General features: G+C 39.7%; 1 protein-coding gene across 6 annotated transcripts in view; it reads left to right on the forward strand.

Moving 5' to 3' along the window:
* The window catches only part of TFDP2 (transcription factor Dp-2 (E2F dimerization partner 2)), a 201895-nt gene that overhangs the window by 32085 nt on the left and 146388 nt on the right, over positions 1-23422 (forward strand). For 4 of the 6 annotated variants that reach the window (XM_010858168.1, XM_010858161.1, XM_010858164.1 and 1 more), the window contains exons 2-3: positions 1593-1683; positions 21532-21638. The gene's annotated coding sequence lies outside the window, so the exon portion shown is untranslated. The remainder of the gene's footprint in view (positions 1-1592; positions 1684-21531; positions 21639-23422) is intronic. The other 2 variants (XM_010858163.1, XM_010858162.1) reach the window with 2 other exon arrangements.

Raw genomic sequence — 23422 nt, forward strand, 5'->3', positions numbered from 1 at the left:
CATCATTAGAAATGCTGGGCTGGAGGAAGCACAGGCTGGAATCAAGATTGCCAGGAGAAATATCAATAACGTCAGATATGCAGATGACACCACCCTTATGTCAAAAAGTGAAGAAGAACTAAAGAGCCTCTTGATGGTGGTGAAAGAGGAGAGTGAAAAAGTTGACTTAAAGCTCAACATTAGGAAAACTAAAATCATGTCATCTGGTCCCATCACTTCATGGCAGAAAGATGGGGAAACAGTGTCAGACTTTATTTTTCTGGGCTCCAAAGTCACTCCAGATGGTGATTGCAGCCATGAAATTAAAAGATGCTTACTCTTTGGAAAGAAAGCTATGCCCAACCTAGACAGCATATTGAAAAGCAGAGACATTACTTTGTTAACAAAGGTCCGTCTAGTCAAGGCTATGGTTTTTCCAGTGGTCATGTCTGGATGTGAAAGTTGGACTATAAAGAAGGCTGAGAGCTGAAGAATTGATGCTTTTGAACTGTGGTGTTGGAGAAGACTCTTGAATGTCCCTTGGAGTGCAAGGAGATCCAACCAGTCCATCCTAAAGGAAAGCAGTCCTGAGTATTCACTGGAATAGAGAAGGCAATAGCAACACACTCCAGTACTCTTGCCTGGAAAATCCCATGGATGGAGGAGCCTGGTAGGCTGCAGTCCACGGATCAGAAAGAGTCAGACATGACTGAGCAACTTCACTTTCACTTTTCACTTTCCTACATTGGAGAAGGAAATGGCAACCCACTCCAGTGTTCTTGCCTTGAGAGTCCCGGGGATGGGGAAGCCTGATGGGCTGCCATCTATGGGGTCGCACAGGGTCGAACATGACTGAAGTGACTTAGCAGCATTCATTGGAAGGACTGATGCTGAAGCTGAATCTCCAAAACTTTGGCCACCGGATGCAAAGAGCTGACTCATTTGAAAAGACCGTAATGCTGGGAAAGATTGAGGGCAGGAGGAAAGGGGACGACAGAGGATGAGATGGTTGGATGGCATCACCGACTCAATGGACATGAGTTTGGGTGAACTCCGGGAGTTGATTATGGACAGGGAGGCCTAGCGTACTGTGGTTCATGGGGTTGCAAAGAGTTGCACACGACTGAGCAACTGGACTAACTAACTTATGTAAATATAATCATATTGCATATATACTTTTTAACCTGTTGCTACATTTGCAAGGTTTATCCTCATTGTGGCCTGTAATGGATTTTTATTGCCATATGTTGTTGTGGATGTTACAGTACTCTCTGATAGACCTTCTCTTCCCCACCGAGCTACATGTTTTCCACTTACACAGGCTGGTTGCTTACAGCTGCATTCCTTTCTGGGAATTGCCATTGGCCAAGGTTACACTCTGTCTAAGAGGCATCCTCTGAGAGCTAACTGAGTGAGGCAGGGATATAGTTTCCAAGCAAACTCGCCTCCGTTAGGGACAACTCTGGACAACTCCTTTAGGGACAACTCTGGACAACTCCTTTAGGGACAGTCTGAGCTCTGGAGCTCCATGAGCATTCCCTGAGGCTCTCCTTGCACCCTCATTGGGCCAGTTTCTCCCCATTCTCACCTCAGCTTCCTTCACTTACTTCCAGGTGTTTCTCCTAAGAGCTCTTCCCAGGAAACTTCCTGCATGCTGGTCATTGGGCCTTCTCTCTTGTTTTCAAAGGAATGAGTTTAAGACAGGTTGGTATTTTCTTTCAGATGGATAGCGAATTGTGTAAGTAGCCCTTCATTAAGTTAACTGTGTAGAGTGTACATGCAGTATATTCTGTGCCTCGTAATGCTGTGTGCTGTTTGTCAGGGCTTTGTGTATTATGTTGTATTTACTGTCTTTCTCTATTTATATGTTATCTTTGTTTTTTAAGCACTTCTTTTGATACCTGGGAACATTTGTATCTTTGTTTATTTATTTAAAAAATTAATTTTTTTAATTGAACAATAATTGCTTTACAGAATTTTGTTTTCTGTCAAACCTAAACATGAATCAGCTGTAGATATATATATATATATATATCCCCTCCCTTTTAAACCTCCGTCCCCATCCCACCACTCTAGGTTGATACAGAGCCCTTGTTAGAGTTTCCTGAGCCATACAGCAAATTCCTGTTGGCTATCTATTTTACATATGGTAATATAAGTTTCCATGTTACTCTTTGTGTACATCTCACCCTCTCCTCACCTCTCCCCATGTCCATAAGTCTATTCTCTTTGTTTCTCCATTGCTGCCCTGTAAATAAATTTTTCAGTATCATTTTTCTAGATTCTGTATATATGCGTTAGAACATAATATTTCTTTTTCTGACTAACTTCACTCAGTATAATAGGTTCTAGGTTCATCCATCTCATTAGAACGGACTCAAATGCTTTCCTTTTTATGGCAGTTCAGTTCAGTTCAGATCAGTTTCTCAGTCGTGTCTGACTCTTTGGGACCCCACGGACTGCAGCATGCCAGGCTTCCCTGTCCATCACCAACTCCTGGAGCTTTCTCAAACTCATGTCCATTCAGTCGGTGATGCCATCCAGCCATCTCATCCTCTGTCGTCCCATCTTCTCTCGCCTTCAATCTTTCCCAGCATCTGGGTATTTTCCAATAAGTCAGTTCTTCGCATCAGGTGGCCAAAATATTGAAGTTTCAGCTTCAGTATCAGTCCTTCCAGTGAATATTCAGGACTGATTGCCTTTAGGATGTACTGGTTGGATCTCCTTGCAGTCCAAGGGACTCTCAAGAGTCTTCTCCAACACCACAGTTCAAAACCATCAATTCCTTGGTGCTCAGCTTTCTTTATAGTCCAACTCTCACATTCATACATGACTACTGGAAAAATTAGCTTTGACTAGACAGACCTTTGTTGGCAAAGTTATGTCTGTGCTTTTTAATATGCTGTCTGGGTTGGTCATAACTTGTCTTTCAAGAAGCAAACATCTTTTAATTTCATGGCTCAGTAATATTCCATTGTGCATATGTACCAAAGTTCTTTATCCATTCATCTGTCAACAGACATTTAGTTTACTTCCATGTTCTAGCTATTATAAATAGTGCTGTAGTGAACAGTGGGATGCCTGTGTTTTTTTCAATTTTGATTTCCTCAGGTATATGCCTAGGAGTGGGATTGCTAGGTAAGGAGCAGCGGCTGCGCTTTGCTGGAGCAGCTGTGAAGAGATACCCCACCTCCAAGGTAAGAGAAACCCAAATAAGACGGTAGATGTTGCAAGAGGGCATCAGAGGGCAGACACACTGAAACCATAATCACAGAAAACTAGTCAATCTAATCACACTAGGACCACAGCCTTGTCTAACTCAGTGAAACAAAGCCATGCCCGTGGGGCCACCAAAGACGGGTGGGTCATGGTGGAGAGGGCTGACAGAATGTGGTCCAATGAAGAAGGGAATGGCAAACCACTTCGGTATTCTTGCCTTGAGAACCCCATGAACAGTATGAAAAGGCAAAATGATAGGATACTGAAAGAGGAACTCCCCAGGTCAGTAGGGGCCCAGTATGCTCCTGGAGATCAGTGGAGAAATAACTCAAGAATGAATGAAGGGATGGAGCCAAAGCAAAAACAATACCCAGTTGAGGATGTGACTGGTGATAGAAGCAAGTCCCCTTGCTGTAAAGAGTAATATTGCATAGGAACCTGGAATGTCAGGTCCATGAATCAAGGCAAATTAGAAGTGGTCAAACAGGAGATGGCAAGAGTGAACGTCGACATTCTAGGAATCAGCAAACTAAATGGACTGGATTGGGTGAATTTAACTCAGATGACCATTATATCTACTACTGCGGGCAGGAATCCCTTAGAAGAAATGAAGTAGCCATCAGTAGTCAACAAAAGAGTCTGAAATGCAGTACTTGGATGCAATCTCAAAAACGTCAGAATGATCTCTCTTCGTTTCTCAGGCAAACCATTCAATATCACAGTAATCCAAATCTATACCCCAACCAGTAACGCTGAAGAAGCTGAAGTGGAACGGTTCTATGAAGACCTCCAAGACCTTTTAGAACTAACACCCAAAAAAGATGTCCTTTTCATTATACGGGACTGGAATGCAAAAGTAGGAAGTCAAGAAACACCTGGAGTAACAGGCAAATTTGGCCTTGGAATACGGAATGAAGCAGGGCAAAGACTAATAGAGTTTTGACAAGAAAATGCACTGGTCATAGCAAACACCCTCTTCCAACAACACCAGAGAAGACTCTACACATGGACATCACCAGATGGTCAACACCAAAATCAGATTGATTCTATTCTTTGCAGCCAAAGATGGAGAAGCTCTATATAGTCAACAAAAACAAGACCAGGAGCTGACTGTGGCTCAGATCATGAACTCCTTATTGCCAAATTCAGACTGAAATTGAAGAAAGTAGGGAAAATCACTAGACCATTCAGGTATGACCTAAACCAAGTGCCTTACGATTATACAGTGGAAGTGAGAAATAGATTTCAGGGACTAGATCTGATAGATAGAGTGCCTGATGAACTATGGTCGGAGGTTCGTGACATTGTACAGGAGACAGGGATCAAGACCATCTTCATGGAAAAGAAATGCAAAAAAGCAAAGTGGCTGTCTGAGGAGGCCTTACAAATAGCTGTGAAAAGAAGAGAAGTGAAAAGCAAAGGAGAGAAAAGGAAAGATATAAGCATCTGAATGCAGAGTTCCAAAGAACAGCAAGAAGAGATAAGAAAGCCTTCCTCAGCTATCAATGCAAAGAAATAGAGGAAAACAACAGAATGGAAAGACTAGAGATCTCTTCAAGAAAATTAGAGATACCAAGAGAACAATTCATGTGAAGATGGGCTCAATAAAGGACAGAAATGGTATGGACCTAACAGAAGCAGAAGATATTAAGAAGAGGTGGCAAGAATACACAGAAGAACTATACAAAAAAGATCTTTATGACCAAGATAATCACGATGGTGTGATCACTGACCTAGAGCCAGACATCCTGTATGTGAAGTCAAGTGGGCCTTAGAAAGCATCACTATGAACAAAGCTTGTGGAGGTAATGGAATTCCAGTTGGGCTCTTTCAAATCCTGAAAGATGATGCTGTGAAAGTGCTGCACTCAGTATGCCAGCAAATTTGGAAAACTCAGCAGTGGCCACAGGACTGGAAAAGGTCAGTTTTCATTCCAATCCCAAAGAACGGCAATGCCAAAGAATGCTCAAACTACCGCACAATTGCACTCATCTCACACGCTAGTAAAATAATGCTCAAAATTCTCCAAGCCAGGCTTTAGCAGTATGTGAACCATGGACTTCCAGATGTTCAAGCTGGTTTTAGAAAAGGCAGAGGAACCAGAGATCAAATTGCCAATATCCGCTGGATCATCAGAAAAGGAAGGGAGTTCCAGAAAAACATGTATGTCTGCTTTATTGACTATGCCAAAGCCTTTGACTGTGTGGATCACAATAAACTGTGGAAAATTCTGAAAGAGATGGGAATACCAGACCACCTGACCTACCTCTTGAGAAACCTATATGCAGGTCAATTAGAACTGGACATGGAACAACAGACTGGTTCCAAATAGGAAAAGGAGTGTGTCAAGGCAGTATATTGTCACCCTGCTTATTTAACTTCCATGCAGAGTACATCATGAGAAACGCTGGGCTGGAAGAAGCACAAGCTGGAATCAAGATTGCTGGGTGAAATATCAATAACTTCAGATATGCAGATGACACCACCCTTATGGCAGAAAATGAAGAGGAACTAAAAAGCCTCTTGATGAAAGTGAAAGTGGAGAATGAAAAAGTTAGCTTAAAGCTCAACATTCAGAAAATGAAGATCATGTCATCCCGTCCCATCACTTTATGGGAAATAGATGTGGAAACAGCGGAAACAATGTCAGACTTTATTTTTCTGGGCTCCAAAATCACTGCAGATGGTGACTGCAGCCATGAAATTAAAAGACGCTTACTCCTTGGAAGGAAAGTTATGACCAACCTAGACAGCATATTCAAAAGCAGAGACATTATTTTGCCAACTAAGGTCCGTCTAGTCAAGGCTATGGTTTTTCCTGTGGTCATGTATGGGTGTGAGAGTTGGGCTGTGAAGAAGGCTGAGTGCCAAAGAACTGATGCTTTTGAACTGTGGTTTTGCAGAAGACTCTTGAGAGTCCCTTGGACTGCAAGGAGATCCAACCAGTCCATTCTGAAGGAGATCAGCCCTGGGATTTCTGTGGAAGGAATGATGCTAAAGCTACAACTCCAGTACTTTGGCCACCTCATGTGAAGAGTTGACTCATTGGAAAAGACTCTGATGCTGGGAGGGATTGGGGGCAGGCGGAGAAGGGGATGACAGAGGAAGAGATGGCTGGATGGCATCACTGGCTGGGTGGCATCACTGACTCAATGGATATGAGTCTAAGTGAACTCCGAGAGTTGATGATGGACAGAGAGGCCTGGCGTGCTGCGATTCACGGGGTTGCAAAGAGTCGGACACGACTGAGTGAGTGAACTGAACTGAACTCAACTGATGGTGGTTTTATTCCTAGTTTTTTAAGGAATCTCTATACCATCTTCCATAGTTGCTCTATCAATTTACATCCCCTCCGATTGGCAAGAGGATTCCCTTTTCTCCACACCCTCTCCAGCATTTATTATTTGTAGACTTTTTGATGATGGCCATTGTGACCGGTGTGAAGTGATAGCTCATTGTAGTTTTGATTTGCATTTCTGTAATAACGAGCTCTGTTCAGCAAGCATCTTTTCATGTGTTTGTTAGCCATCTGTATGTCTTCTTTGGAGAAATGTCTGTTTAGTTCTTTTTCCCACTTTTTGATTGGGTTGTTTGTTTTTCTGGTATTGAGTTGTATGAGCTGCTTGTATATTTTGGAAGTTAATCCTTGGTCAGTTGTTTCGTTTGCTGTCCTTTTCTCCCATTCTGAGGGTTGTCTGTTCACCTTGGTTATAGTTTCCTTTGCCGTGCAAAAGCTTTTAAGTTTAATCAGTTCCCACTTGTTTACTTCTGTTTTTATTTCCTTTACTGTAGAAGGTTCTTACTTTGATTTATGTCATCAAGTGTTCTGCCTATATTTTCCTCTAAGAATTTTGTAGTTTCTGGTCTTACATTTAGGTGTTTAAGCCATTTTGAGTTTATCTTTGTGTATGGTGTTAGGAAGTGTTCTAATTTGATTCTTTTGCATGTAGCTGTCCAGTTGTCCCAGCACCATTTATTGAAGAGGCTGTCTTTGCCCTATTGTATATTCTTGCCTCCTTTGTCAAAAATAAGGCACCCATAGGTGCATAGGTTTATTTCTGGGCTTTCTATCTTGTTCTATTGGTCTATATTTCTGTTTTTATACCAGTATCATGCCATCTTGATGACTCTAGCTTTGTAGTATAATCTGGGCAGGAAGGTTGATTCCTCCAGCTCCATTCTTCTTTCTCAAGACTACTTTGGCTATTCAGGGTCTTCTGTGTTTCCATGTGAATTGTGAAGTGTTTTGTTTCACAACTGACAATTTCAAAATTGACAAACCTTTAGCCAGACTTATCAAGTGAAAAAGAGAGAAGAATCAAATCAACAAAATTAGAAATGAAAAAGGAGAGATTATAGCAGATAATGCAGAAATACAAAGGATCATAAGAGACTATTATGAACAACTATATGGCAATAAAATGGATAACCTGGAAGAAATGGACAGATTCTTAGAAACGTTCAGCCTTCCAAGACTCAACCAGGAAGAAATAGAAATTATGAACAACCCAATTACAAGCACTGAAATTGAAGCTGTGATTAAAAAATCTCCCAAAAAACAAAAGCCCAGGACCAGATGGCTTCACAGGAGAATTCTGTCAGACATTTAGAAAAGAGCTAATGCCTATCCTTCTAAAACTCTTAGAAAATTGCAGAGGTAGGAACACTTCCAAACTCATTCTACAAGGCCACCATCTCCCTGATACCAAAACTAGACAAAGACAACGCACAAAAAAGAAAACTGCAGGCCAATATAATATCCCTGATGAACACAGATGAAAAAATCTTTAACAAAATTTTAGCAAACAGAATTCAGAATGAGCAAAAATCTCATACACCATGATCAAGTTGGATTTATTGCAGGCATGGAAGGATTCTTTGATATATGCAAATCAGTCAATGTGATAAACCATATTCACAAATTTAAAGATACAAAGCATATGATAATCTCAATAGATGAAGAAAAAGACTTTGAAAAAATTCAGCACCCATTTATGATTAAAACTCTTCAAAAAATGGGAATAGAAGGAACCTACCTCAACATAGTGAGGGCCATATATGATTAGCCTACAGCAAGTATTATTCTCAGTGGTGAAAAACTGAAAGCATTCCTTCCTCCTAAGATCAGGAACAAGATAAGGGTGTCCATTTTCACCACCATTGTTCAACATAGTTCTAGAAGTCCTAGCTACAGCAATCAGAGAAGATAAAGAAAGAAAAAGAATCCAGATCGGAAAAGAAGTAAAGCTCTCACTGTTTGCAGAGACATGATACTGTACATAGAAAACCCTAAACATAGTATCAAAAAGTTGCTAGAGCTAATCAGTGAATTTAGCAAAGTTTCAGGATACAAAATCAATACACAGAAATCATTTGAATTTGTGTATACTAACAATGAAAAATCAGAAATTAAGCAATCAGTCCCATTCACCATTGCAACAAAAAGAATTAAATATCTCGGAATAAACTTACCTAAGGAGACAAAAGAACTGTACACAGAAACTACAAGACACTTATGAAAGAAATTAAAGATGACATAAACAGATGGAGAGATATCCCAATAGGAATAATCAGTGTTGTGAAAATGACTATACTGCCAAACACAAGCTACAGATTCAATGCGATCCCTATCAAACTACCAATGTATCTTTATTTTAATGGCATCATTTATGTTAGTAATTTTTATAGTGCCCTTAATCTTTTCTCTTACTTTACTTTTCAGCCAGTTTTAAATGGTATCATTTGACTCTTACTATTAACTATATAACAGTCAGTGATCTTATTACAGAGGATGAGATGGCTGGATGGCATCACTGACTCAATGGACATGAGTTTGAGTGAACTCCAGGGGTTGGTGATAGACAGGGAGGCCTGGAGTGCTGTGATTCATGGGGTCACAAAGAGTCAAACATGACTGAGCGACTGAACTGAACTGAACTGATCTTATTCTACTTTCCTACTTTTCTCTCCTCTTACCTGCCAGTGTTTTTAAGAATTTTTTGCTCTCTGCACAGCTGGAGGGATCTCACTTCTTTGACTAGCAACTCAGTCCACATCAGTGAAATCCTGAATCCTAACCACTAGGCCACGAGGGAACTCTCTCCTTCCAGTTTCTAGTTGCATTCTTTTGTCTTTGGCAGAAAAGATAATGTTTGACTTCAATCTTATTTTAGTTTTACCTCTACAATTGAATATCTAGCATGTTCGCTGTTTGTCTTGCAAAAGTTACCCAGGCATGTTTTCGAAAGATGTAGCTCATTCTCCAACAGTTTGTTCAGAAGGGGTGCACATTGATAGTATTTCCATTCAAACTATTTTTTTTCTAGTTATATTGGAGTTTTACCAAGAGAACGCACTGTAGCAGACACCCTCTTCCAACAACACAAGAGAAGACTCTACACATGGACATCACCAGATGGTCAATACCGCAGTCAGATTGATTATATTCTTTGGAGCCAAAGATGGAGAAGCTCTATACAGTCAGCAAAAACAAGACTGGGAGCTGATCTTGGCTCAGATCCTGAACTCCTTATTGCCAAATTCAGACTGAAATTGAAGAAAGTAGGAGAAACCACTAGACCATTCAGGTATGACTTAAATCAAATCCCTTATGATTATACAGTGGAAGTGAGAAATAGATTTCAGGGCCTAGATCTGATAGACAGAGTGCCTGATGAACTATGGACAGAGGTTTGTGACATTGTACAGGAGAGAGTAATCAAGACCATCCCTAAGAAAAAGAAAGGCAGAAAAGCAAAATGGCTGTCTGAGGGGGCCTGACAAATAGCTGTGGAAGGAAGAGAAGCAAAAAGCAAAGGAGTAAAGGAAAGATATACCCATTTGAATGCAGAGTTCCAAAGAATAGCAAAGAGAGATTAGAAAGCCTTCCTCAGTGATCAGTGCAAAGAAATAGAGGAAAACAACAGAATGCGAAAGACTAGAGATCTCTTCAGTAAAATCAGAGATACCAAGGGAACATTTCATGCAAAGATGGGCTCAATAAAGGACAGAAATGGTATGGACCTAGCAGAAGGAGAAGATATTAAGAAGAGGTGGCAAGGATACACAGAAGAACTGTATAAAAAAAGATCTTCACGACCCAGATAATCACGATGGTGTGATTACTTACCTAGAGCCAGACATCCTGGAATGTGAAGTCAAGTGGGCCTTAGAAAGCATCACTACGAACAAAGCTAGTGGAGGTGATGGAATTCCAGTTGAGCTATTCCAAATCCTGAAAGATGATGCTGTGAAAGTGCTGCACTCAATATGCCAGCAAATTTGGAAAACTCAGCAGTGGCCACAGGACTGGAAAAGGTCAGTTTTCATTCCAATTCCAAAGGAAGGAAATGTCAGAGAATGTTAAATCTGCTACACAGCAGCACTCATCTCACACGCTAGCAAAGTAATGCTCAAAATTCTCGAAGCCAGGCTTCAACAGTACGTGAACTGTGAACTTCCAGATGTTCAAGCTGGATTTAGAAAAGGCAGAGGAACCAGAGATCAAATAGCTAACATCTGCTGGATCATAAAAAAAGCAAGAGAGTTCCAGAAAAAAAATCTACTTTTGCTTTATTGACTATGCCAAGGCCTTTGACTTTGTGGATCAGAATAAACTGTGGAAAATTCTGAAAGAGATGGGAGTACCAGACCACATGACCTGCCTCCTGAGAAATCTGTATGCAGGTCAAGAAGCAACAGTTAGGACTGGACATGAAACAACAGACTGGTTCCAAATCAGGAAAGGAGTATGTCAAGGCCGTATATTGTCACCCTGCTTATTTAACTTATATGCAGAGTACATCATGCGAAATGCTGGGCTGGATGAAGAACAAACTGGAATCAAGATTGCCGGGAGAAATGTCAATAATGTCAGATATGCAGATGACACCACCCTTATAGCAGAAAACAAAGAAGAACTAAAGAGCCTCTTGATGAAAGGGAAAGAGGAGAGTGAAAAAACCAGCTTAAAACTCAGCATTCAGAAAACTAAGATCATGGCATCCGGTCCCATCACTTCGTGGCAAATAGATGGGGAAACAGTGAGAGACTTTATTTTTTTTGGCTCCAAAATCACTGCAGGTGATGACTGAAGCCATGAAGTTAAAAGACACTTGCTCCTTGGAAGGAAAGTTATGACCAACCTAGATAGCATATTAAAAAACAGAGACACTACTTTGCCAACAAAGGTCCATCTCGTCAAGGCTATGGTTTTTCTAGTCGTCATGTATGGATATGAGAGTTGGACTATAATGAAAGATGAGCACCGCAGAATTGATGCTTTTGAAATGTGTTGTTGGAGAAGACTCTTCAGAGTCTCTTGGACTGCAAGGAGATCCAAGCAGTACATCCTAAAGAATGTATCCTGAGTGTTCATTGGAAGGACTGATGTTGAAGCTGAAACTGCAATACTTTGGCCACCTGATATGAAGAGCTGACTCATTTGAAAAGACCCTGATGCTGGGAAAGATTGAAGGCAGGAGGAGAAGGGAATGACAGAGGATGCGATGATTGGATGGCGTCACCAACTCAATGGAGATGAGTGTGAGTAGACTCTGGGAGTTGGTGATTGACAGGGAAGCCTGGCGTGCTGTGGTCCATGGGGTCACGAAAAGTTGGACACGGCTGAGCGACTGAACGTTCATGATCCGAATTGACATATAACATTGTGTGAGTGTAATGGTGCACAATATACAAGTTTATGTTGCAAAATGACAACCACATATCAGTTTATCAGTTCATAGAAGTAAAAGCATGTAATTCTTGTGATGAGGACTTTAAGATGTACTCTTTTAAGCAGATTTCAGATACGCAAAGAGTGTTAAGTGTAGTCACCATGCGGTACATTATATCCCTGAACTTATTTGTCTTATAACTAGAAGTTTGTGCCTTTGACCACCTTCATCCAATTTCCCCTTCCCACTGTCCTCCAGCAGCCATTAATCTGCTCTCTTTTTCTATGAGTCCAGTTTTTTTTTTAAGATTCGAGACCTAAGAGATCGTACAGTATATGTCTTTCTCTGTTTGATTTATTTTGCTTAGGATAATACTCTGACAGTGCATCTGTGTTATTGCAAATGACGGGAGTTCTTTCTTTTTTATGGTTGAATGATATTCCATTGTGTCTGTGCCAGATTTTATTTCTCCGTTCATCCCTCAGTTCCCCCTTAGTTTGTTTCCACGTCTTGGTTGTTATAAATAATGCTGCAGTGAACATGGGGGTGTAGATATCTCTTGGAGAGAGTTATTTTCCTACCTTCAGACACATACCCAGAAGTGGAATTGCTGCTCATATGGTAGTTCTATTTTTAATTTTTTTGAGGAACCTTCATGCCGTTTTCCATAGGGACTGCACCGATTTACATTCCCATCAACAGTACACGAGGGTTCTTTTTTCTCTACATCCTTGCCAACACTTAGATAGTAGGTGTTGTAACAGGTGTGAGGTGATAACCTCGTTTTGGTTTTGATTTGCATTCCCTTGATGTCTGGTATTGTTGAGCAACTTTTTGTATACCTCTTGATCGTTTGTGTGTCTTCTTTGCCCGTTTTTTAATCTGGTTACTTGGATTTTTTTTTTTTTTTGCTATTGTATGAGTTCTTTTTTTAAATTTGGTTCTGTGCAGTCTTAGTTGCGGCAGTCGGGGTCTTTGTTGCATCATGAGGATCTCGTTGCAGCACACAGTCTTTCTGGTTGTGACACGTGGGCTTAGTTGCTCTGAGGCATGTGGGAATCTTAATTCCCTGACCGGGGATCGAACCTGTGCCCTGGGCATTGCAAGGCAGATTCTTAACCAGTGGACCACCGGTAAAGTCCCTGAATTGTGTGTGTTCTTTATATATTTTAGATATTAACTTACCAGATAAATGATTTGCAAAATGATGATTTCCTTTGCTTTGTAAAGTTTTTAGTCTGGTATAGTCACACTTGTTTATTTTTGCTTTTGTTGCCTTTGCTTTTAGCATCAGGTTGAAAAAATGATTGCCAAGACCAGTATCAAGGAGCTTATCCCCAAAGTTGTTTTTTGATGTCCCTGGAACTTGAAGTACAGTTTGGCAGGATATAATATCCTTGGTTCACATTTTATTTTCTTCACATTTCTTGAAAATACTGTTTTCTTGCTTTATATATTATCTTTGAGTCGTTTGGTATGGTCTACTTCCCTTGCCTTTGTAGATTATCTTTTTGTCTGAATGCACCAGAGTGTTTTGTTTCTTTTTTCCTTTAAACAATATTACAAGGATATGTGTTATAGTTGCTCATTCTGGGTCAGTTTTCCTAAGTATCTGGTAGGCCTTTTAAACATGTAGATTCGGGTCTTTTATTTCTGGGAAGTTTTCTTGTTTCATAGTTTTAGTGCTAATTCATTGCTTTGAGTTTCTTCGTCAGGGACACCAGTGATGTTCTGTCACTTTTGCCTGTCATCTCGTCAGCCAATTTCTCTCTGATTATTTTGTTTCTTAATTTCATTTTTATTCTCTTTATTGTTTTTCTCCTTACCTTCAACATCCTTTATTAGTTTTCATTAAAATCTGTTCCCCTCTGTGTGCCATATAATTTAGCTTTCATTTTTCAATGATTTTATGAGATGATTTTTCCTGCAGTTTACTACAGTCAACTGTATTTAATATCTTTGCCATTTTTCCAGTTTTATTGAGATGTAATTAACATACACTGCTATATAAGTTTAAGGTACACAGCAAAATGGTTTGACTTACATACATCACGAAATGATTACCACAGTAAGTTTAGTCTTATATAGTCATCCATCATCTCATATAGATACAATGTTAAGGAAATATAAAAATGATTTTTTAAAGTACTTTTCCTTGTGATGAGAAGTCTTAGGATTTACTCTCTTGACAACTTGCATATATAATATACAGCAGTGTTAATGATATTTACCATGAACTTCATTACATCCCTATCTTTGGTTTTGTCTATTTTGATACTTTTTTTTTATTATTTCTGACTTAGGGGCTTTCTTTTTAACATCTGTAAAATCTTTTTTGATCAATAACCTCAGATATGCAGATGTCACCACCCTTATGGCAGAAAGCAAAGAACTAAAGAGCCTCTTGAAGAAAGGGAAAGAGGAGAGTGAAAAAAGCTGGCTTAAAACTCAGCATTCAGAAAATGAAGATCATGGCATCCAGTCCCATCACTTCATGGCAAATAGATGGGGAAACAATGAAGACAGTTACAGACTTTATTTTTGGGGGCTCTGAAATCACTGCAGATGGTGACTGCAGGCATGAAATTAAAAGACGCTTGCTCCTTGAAAGAAAAGCTATGGCCAACCTAGACAGCATATTAAAAAGCAGGCACATTACTTTGCCGACCAAGGTCCGTCTAGTCAAAGGTATGGTTTTCTAGTAGTCACATATGGATGTGAGAGTTGGACTGTAAAGAAAGCTGAGCACAAAAGAATTGATGATATGAAGTGTGGTGTTGAAGAAGACTGTTGAGAGTCTCTTAGACAGCAAGGAGATTCAACCAGTCCATCCTAAAGGAAATCAGTCCTGAATATTTACTGGAAGGACTGATGCTGAAGCTGGAACTCCAATACTTTGGCCACCTGATGCAAAGAATTGACTCCTTGGAAAAGTCCCTGATGCTGGGAAAAATTGAAGGCAGGAGGAGAAGGGGGGACGACAGAGGATGAGATGGTTGAATGGCATCACTGACTCGATGGATGTGAGTTTGAGCAAGCTCTGGGAGTTGGTAACAGACAGGAAAGCCTGGCGTGCTGCACTCCATGGGTTTGCAAAGAGTTGGCCACGACTGAGCGACTGAACTGAACTGAACTGAATTCAAAAGTAGATGGATGTTACAGTTTTTTCCAACTTCATAGTTGATTTGTAGGGAGAAAACCATTGACACGAAAGCTTTCATTTGTGTTTTGCTGACTTCTAGCACTTGGTGTGTAGTGGTGTCTGCGCTTTGTGGATAGAGTTCCTTGTTTGAGAGTTCTGTCACTCTTCCCTTTCCTTCTCAGTATCTTTTAGGAACTTGTGGTGTTGATCAGGAAGAAGGGTAGAGAAAGGCTTGGTATGTGTTTCCATTTCTTTTCTGCAGGGTCCTTAATTTCCTGCCTGTTACTCCCGTCTTCCCACTCATTTCCTTGTCTCCAAGAGATACCATCTCTTCTTTTGCATCTGTATACCTAATACTCCTCCAGAAGCGGTTTCTCAGAGGGTACCGCAGTTGATCCAGAAGTTTCTAGATACTTCCACATCACTAGGGCTATGAACTATCAAGTCCTAACTTGTGTTCACTATGTTTGCTTTTACTGTTTTACTCTTCCTTGGGGTCATTTTGTTTGTGCTTCCTCTAAGTCGCCTGGTCGAGTGTGCTGTTTTTCATGGATTCTTTTTCACCTCCTCTTACTCACTCTCTGCATCCACAGGCTTGCAGAAGGTAGGCAGTTGGATTTCTTATGGAATTTATTCCTTTTTTCCCTCTACTTATAGGTAATTTGAATATTTTTGTGATCTCTGTCTTCTGGTAATGTTAAGGTTGAGGCATGGGTTCTGTTGTGGTTTTATTTATTCTCCTTGTTTATTTTATATCTGTGTGGGAAGTTGAGGGAGAGATTTCTACTCTGAGAGAGCGATGGCTTATTCTGTTGTTGTGCAGACTTGAAACAGGCCCTATTTTCATATGGTTGTATATCTGAAAAACCCAGAAGAGTCAACTGAAAAACTACTACAGACAGAAAGAGAATTCAGGGACTTCCCTTGTGGTCCGGTGGTTAATGCAGGGGATCTGCAGGGTTCCTCTGTGCTCCCAGTGCAGGGGGTTGGGGTCAGGGAACTAGATCCCACATAGTGCAACTAAGCTGGGTGCAGCCAACAAAAAACAAAATTTTTTTTTTTTTTTAAGAGAAAATTCAGTTATATCGTGCTATATAAAGTTAATCAAAAGAAATCCATATGTACAAAAAGCTTGGATGATACGGAGAGCCAGAATAAAAATCAGATTAAAAAATCCCTAAAACCAACCAAACAAAAATTCTAGGAATGACTACACCGGTAAACGCGTAAAACCTATTAGTTTTTTAGGGCTGCCATAAAAAAGTGCCTCACACTGGGTGGCTTATAGCAACAGGAATTGATTCTCTCACTGTTCTGCACACTAGATGTCGAGGTGGTAGCGGGACCACCCTCCCTCTGATGCCAAAGGAAGGCGCCTTCCTTGCCTTTTTCAGCTTCTGGTCTCCCGGGCATTTCTAACTGTGGCAGCATGCATCCAGTCTTTACCTCTCTCTTCATCTGGCCAACTTCCTGTTGTGTCTTTTATCTTTTCTCTTTTAAGAACAAGAGTCATATTGGGTTAGGGCTCACCCTAATGCCAGTAGGTTGAGGAACTAAGATCATGCCATGTCATGGCCAAAAGATAAAGTAAAATGGGATTGGTAAACATTTAGGAAAAAACATTGTGTTTTTTAGGGGAATCAGCACAAATACACGTAAGAAAAACTTAAAAAGGTTTAGAAACTGTGCTGTTTTCTTCACCAGTTGCTTCTTTTTGTTTGGCTCCATTTTTCTTTTCTTATTGGTCTCTTGGGTGAGTTGAACGTTTTATGCTGAAATAGTTTTTTGTACAATACTGTATATGTAAATTACATGAATTCCCAAATGATGTTTTAAAACCTTATCTAGCCTATTGTGATGTATCAAGTTAAGGATACATATTAACAGTTGTATTACTTATCTGGAGCTACAGTTATCTGGAAACAGGGCTTTGCTAAAGAGCATATTGGTAACATGGATGTAATCCATGCAGTCATTGTGCATAAACTGAATAATGTTTTAAAATTTGGCTAGTACACCACTTGATTAAAGAGCCTTTCTATTAGATTTTTGGCAGGATCTTGAAACGTGATGTTGTTCTAAATTTGGGTGATCTCTGATGTTGCTTCTTTGGACAGGGCAGAAAGAAATTTTCTTAGATTTCTGTTTTCAGTAATTAAGAATAAATAATAAATGTTACCTGTGAAAATATTTGAAACAAAAGTATCCCTTCGGTTTTATTGTGGAAGCTTACAAGCTTCCAGATAAGAACATATCATTAATTCAGTTTTGCCAGGGAATGAGGAAGGGATTCTGTTTCAGTGAATTTACTTGTCAAAATGTAATAATATGTCTACTTTTCCTTACTATTAATCTGCCAGCTGTCAGTTACTTAATGTACTTGTCTATAGGCCTAGCCCATTTGTGCCTGTTACGTGCATCCTTCCTACCGAGTATAGTTGGCTTGAAGCCTGAAAATTGAGATAAGCAAATTTCGTAGGAATTTTATGTTAAATAAAATCAAGCAGGTGAAGCAAGGCCTATGTCCTTGAGTTACTAGGTTCGTAAAAGCTAATTTGAGAGCAGTGGGCTTTTTTTTGCTTCTTTCTGAACTTTGAGTTTTACTCCAGCAGAATAAGGTGCTTGTTAGATAATTGAATTGTGGATGATGAATATATACTTACCAGGCGTAGTCAAGAAATGAGTATTTCGGTTTCCAAAGAATTACAGATTGTCGTATGTGATATTGCCGGTTTATAAAAATTAGAAAGCACATAATTTTTACTTAATCTTTAGTAAATGTAACATAATATCCCTGGTTCAGATGTTTTAGCTCTTACAATTTTCCCAAGGCTTCCATTAATTTATGTTTGTGTTTATTTATTTTAGCCTGCGCTGGGTCTTTGTTGCTCTGCTTGGCTTTCTCTAGTTGCTGTGAGCAGGGGCCACTCTTCAGTTCTAGTGCACAGGCTTTTCACTGCAGTGGCTTCTCTTGTTGCGGAACACATGCTTAGTTGCTCTGCAGGATTTGGGACCCTCCCAGACCAGGGGTTGACCCCGTGTCCCCAGCATTGGCAGGTGAATTCTTAACCACCATGGAAGTCTGGCCTCCCACTAATTTAATTAAAAAGGAAATAAAAAGTAATATCCTGCATGATTGGGCTTCCAGCCGTATCTCTCCATCTTGTTCCGTCTTGCCCTTTGTTTTCAGGTACATAGGTCTTCCTTCAGCTCCTTGAACTAGCCATGTGTTTTTCTTCCTCTGAGCATTTTCCGGTAATGTTTGCACCCTCTGCCTGTGAGTCCCCTTCTCTGCCATTGGTTTGTTCCATTTGTTTGTTGAGCTTAGTTCAAACTTCCTCAGAGGAATCTTCCCTAAAACCACCAGGGTTCCAGACCCTTAGTGTTCATGCTTCCTTTGTACCTTTGCTTCCGTAGCACTGCTTATAGTATATTGTCATCACATAGTTAATTGGGGAGTTCATTGCTGAATGTCTGCCTTTAGAGTTAAAATGTAGGCTCCATGAAGGCAGAGACTGTCACTGTTTCTCGAAGCATCTTTAATGCTCAGCCTATTGTTCGACATGCAGCAGGCTGTCAGTATTTGTTGAATAAGTGAACCAAATGAGTAGTGCTCAGATAACACTCTTCAGTATTTCCCTGAACTTATGTAGAAGCTGTTAAAAGTTGTTATTGATTGCTTGTAGTGTTAACTAGTTTTTACCGTTGTGGAGAGTCCTGGGTAAAAGCTTATGTACACCCAGACAGAATTTTTTTTTCAATTAAAAGAATGAGCAATGATGCGGGTTGTGAGGGAGGTCCAAGAGGGAAAGATGTGTGTGTACATATAGCTGGTTCACTTTGTTGTGCAGAGGAGACTAACACAACATTGTAACGCAACCATACCCCAGTTTAAAAAGTGAATAGTGAGCATTAAAACAATTATCTTTTTTTTTTTTTTAAAGTGTAAGATGTTGATGGTTCCTTAGAAGAGCAGCTTTTAGTAAATAATTCTTTTTAAATTTCCCTCTTGGCTACTGTTCTTTTCACCTTCAACACCAGTGAAATTAAATATATTCTATTATAAAAACTTTTCCCATAGCATTTTTTGGAATTAGTGAACACAGGTATAATGCCAACCCCAAAACACTTCATGATAGGAGAGTGACCAACATTCTGCTCTTCTGGATGTGTGAACACGCTCAGCGTTTGTGTTTTCCCATTTTCTGCTGCCAGATCATACTAAATGAGATTATCATATTTTTATAAGCATGAAAATAAATAAAATACCAAGTACATAATTTAATGACTATTACTTTTTTGAAACCTACTATTTTATTGTTAATTTTTATTGGTGTATAGTTGCTTTACAATGTTGTGTTGTTTTCTGCTGTACAGCAAAGTGAATCAGCCATATGTGTGTGTGTGTGTGTGTGTGTCTGTGTGTGTGTGTGTGTGTGTGTATCTCCTCTCTTTTTTAGATTTCATTCCCATTTAGATCACCACAGAGCACTGGGTAGAATATTACTTAAAAAGCAAACACAAAACAAATATTTCTTGGGTTCCAACCAGGTGTCAGACACTGGATGTATGATAAGTGAAAAGACAGAGGGTCCCTGCCCTCATGTGATTCACCCTTTAGTTGTAGAGATGGCCCACAATCTGATTATCACACAAATAAATAGATAATGACAACCAGATGTGTCCTTGGAAAGGAGAAAGTAGGGGAGCATTATTAAGTAGAGACCCCTAACCCAGTCTCTGTAGTGGGAGAATTACAGTTGCCCAGAGAAAGTGACATTTGAGAGATCTGAAGGAAGGAGACTTCAATTCAGTTCAGTTTGGTCGCTCAGTCGTGTCCGCCTTTTGCGACCCCATGAATCACAGCACGCCAGGCCTCCCTGTCCATCACCAACTCCCGGAGTTCACTCAGACTCAACGTCCGTCGAGTCGGTGATGCCATCTCATCCTCTGTTGTCCCCTCCTCCTCCTGCCCCCAATGCCTCCCAGCATCAGAGTCTTTTCCAATGAGTCAACTCTTCACATGAGGTGGTCAAAGTACTGGAGTTTCAGCTTTAGCATCATTCCTTCCAAAGAAATCCCAGGGCTGATCTCCTTTAGAATGGATTGGTTGGATTTCCTTGTAGTTCAAGGGACTCTCAAGAGTCTTCTGTTAATGGCTGGGAAAAACTCCAGGCAGCGAGAACAGCAGGCAGAGAGGCTCAGAGACAGGAGAAGCATGCCTTTGAGGAACAGACAGGAAGGCCAGTGGACGTAGATGAGAGAAGGGTGTGGGAAAGTGGTTCAGCACAAAGCTGATTAAGTGAGCAGATGAGGCACTGAGGACTGAGTCATTACAGTGTGATCGCTGTCACCAGTATAAAAATGTAGGAAATCTAATTGTCCACCAGCAGAGGACTGGTGGTATAAGTTACAGCGTACACAACGTAAAGGAATATTATATGGCTGTAAAAGGGAGGAAGTTTACTACCTAATCAGAAGAATAAAGGATTGTAGATTTCATATTGGAATTTAGAAATAGAAAGAACCTTTAAAAAAGGGGAAAAACTTGACCCAGTGATGTATGATTTGTCCTGTATGAAAAGAATTATTTTGGTAAAGTAAGTTATCCTTCTTTATATGGATTTATTGTGATAATTACTTATTTTGTCATGTTTTCAAGGTAAAATATATTTTATAAAGTAGCATAGTAGTTTAGAATATGTCCACTGGGCTGACATCCTGGGTTGGTATTCTGGCATTGCCGTTTGCACAGCTGGTTAACTGGGCAAATTAATTCAGCTTTTTAAAGCCTAGTTTTGCCATTTGTAAAATGTGAACAGTAGACATTTATCTGATAGAGTTGCAGTATGAATTGAGTGAGAGAATATATATGAATCACTTAGATAGGCTCATCACCTAAGAAAAAAGTTGTATACTGTCACTTCCTGTGAAAGTATCTTCTAATTACTCCCCTTTATCAAAAGTTAGAGTGCAAAAAGAGAGGATACTGAAGAAAGTTACATCGAAAGCAACTCTGTGGTTGGATTTCAGAGATGGAACTATAGCTGCTGTTTGTTACCGGTTTTATTGTTGTGTATATTTTCCAAACTTTGAAACATGAGCATATATTTAAAATTACTACCATTTCCCATTTAAGTATGCTTTGTCTTCTTTTCAGCTTGTTTTGCTGAAATTTTAATTTTTAGGAACATCCTTTTCAGCAGTGTTAGAAAGTCTGCAAATCTCGATTCAAGAGATGTTAGTTCAGTAAATGTATTCATAATTATTTTTGCTTTCCTCCTTATATTTTGATTAATGTTGTAGCAATTTAAAAGGCTTTGTACCCACAGCTGCTAAGTTGTGATTGGAAAGGAAAGGGGCTTCCTTTTTGAGACCATCTGTGGGAGTTGCATTGTCTGAGTCTGACAAGAGATCATGGCAGATGGTGAGGTCACTGAGATTGACTTTTTGAGCTTGACATAATGTGCTCATGAAGCTGGAAGAAGAAATCCGACTTATTTTTTTAACCAACAGGAGAACATGGTGACGGGAAGAAGTGTACAGTTGTTGAGTCTGGATGAAGCATAATGCATCAGTGCACATGACTGGTTTAATCTTTGACAGTCGCCAGTACTGCCAAGGTAGCTGTCTGTTGAAACATTCCGTGCTGTGTTTATTTACCTTCTAGGCCCTTGGTTTAAGTCATATGTTGCAAATAACATTTAGATTAAAGACAGTGTAGAAAAAAAGACAAAAAGTTTTAAAGATTCTTAGAAATGTATATTTTTAAATCGAAAGGTTATAGGCTGTCACTCAAAGCCAGTGCAGCATACTTCTTCATTTTTAATTGAATGAAGATCTCTGACATAGTCACATGTCTTTTTATAACATTTATCTTAATGTAATTTTATGTAATTTAAATTACACTTGAAGGTTTATGCTTACTGTTTCATCTATCAGGAACTCTCTAGTGTCTGGATTAGTATTTTGCTCATAGTGTATGTTCAGCAAATGTTGGCTAGGTAGATAAATTAATGAATGAAGTTAATTGCTGACTCTTTGTTAATTTTAGATGAGTTTTTTTTTTTTAACCACAATTACATGCTTTTTTCCCCCCACTTTGAAATTGGATTTATGTTGTGGTCTTTATCACTTCTACTATGTGTGAATTATGTATTATTTATTTTGGAAGAAGAAACCTTAATTTGTCATGAGAAGTCAGTGAGCCATTTTTTCCTTAACGTTAATGAGTACTTTCGCCAGGCAGTGTCCAAATTATTTTCCACGTCTTGACTCATTTAATTAAGTAGATGTATTGTGCTACTACTCTTTTGTAGATGAAGACATTGAAGTACAATGATGTTAATATAAGTGTGCTTAAGATACTCATGTACTTTGGCTCTATTTCAAACATTTATCATTTAGGTAACATTTAGAAGTTACAGTTTGTGCTTACCTCTGGTGAGAAGATGCAAAGGGAATACTAAACAGAATTATGTTTTGTCTTATTAAGCTCAGTTACTGAAGCTAAGATGTGTTTTTATTGGTCACTTCTTGTTACTGTGTGTTGAAATAATAACACCTTGTTAATTTCTTGTTGTTTGCATGAGTAACAGTGCCACTGACTAACCCAGTCCTTAGGAAATATAATCCCGAATGGAACACTGAGTATAATAAGGAAGCAGATGCTCAGAGACAAGGAGCTGTAACCATTACAGCCATACTCTGAAAATGAAGAAATGGGAGAGGGGGGAAAAGGGCATTTAGCTGAATCTGGTAGCCCAGCCTAACAATGACTACTTTTATTTCATTGACCAGAATTAATGTCATGGCCAAACCATCTGGGAGGGAGACAGAAGGTAGTAGTTTAGTTGGGCATATTGCTGGTTTGGTGAATGAGATGGGATTTCAGGAATATTTATCTCATTTTTGTAACACTGAAGAGTATATAACAGATAATTGATAAATGTGAAACAGTTCCAGTGTAGGGACTTGATTTTCATATTCACTCATGGTAGCTGTGATCAAATCTGCTGCTACAGTGGGAAAGCAAAAATCACAGCTGTACTTCCAGTCTTGGGCTTTTAAATATATGTTTTCTTTATCATTGAAAAATCACACTGTTTTAGTGAAAGGTAAAAACGTTTCCTCACCGCCCCCTGCTCCACAGTTTTATTTGTAGATTCAAATTCTAGCATGTGAGGCAGACGTTTGGAGCCTCCATTGCTTTCAGTTCAGTTCAGTCGCTCAGTCGTGTCCAACTCTTTGCGACCCCATTAATTGCAGCACGCCAGGCCTCCCTGTCCATCACCAACTCCCGGAGTTCACTCAGACTCACGTCCATCGAGTCAGTGATGCCATCCAACCATCTCATCCTCTGTCGTCTCCTTTTCCTCCTGCCCCCAATGCCTCCCAGCATCAGAGT

This window comes from Bison bison, unplaced genomic scaffold (assembly GCF_000754665.1).
Source record: "Bison bison bison isolate TAMUID 2011002044 unplaced genomic scaffold, Bison_UMD1.0 scf7180017864384, whole genome shotgun sequence".
Taxonomy (NCBI): domain Eukaryota; kingdom Metazoa; phylum Chordata; class Mammalia; order Artiodactyla; family Bovidae; genus Bison; species Bison bison.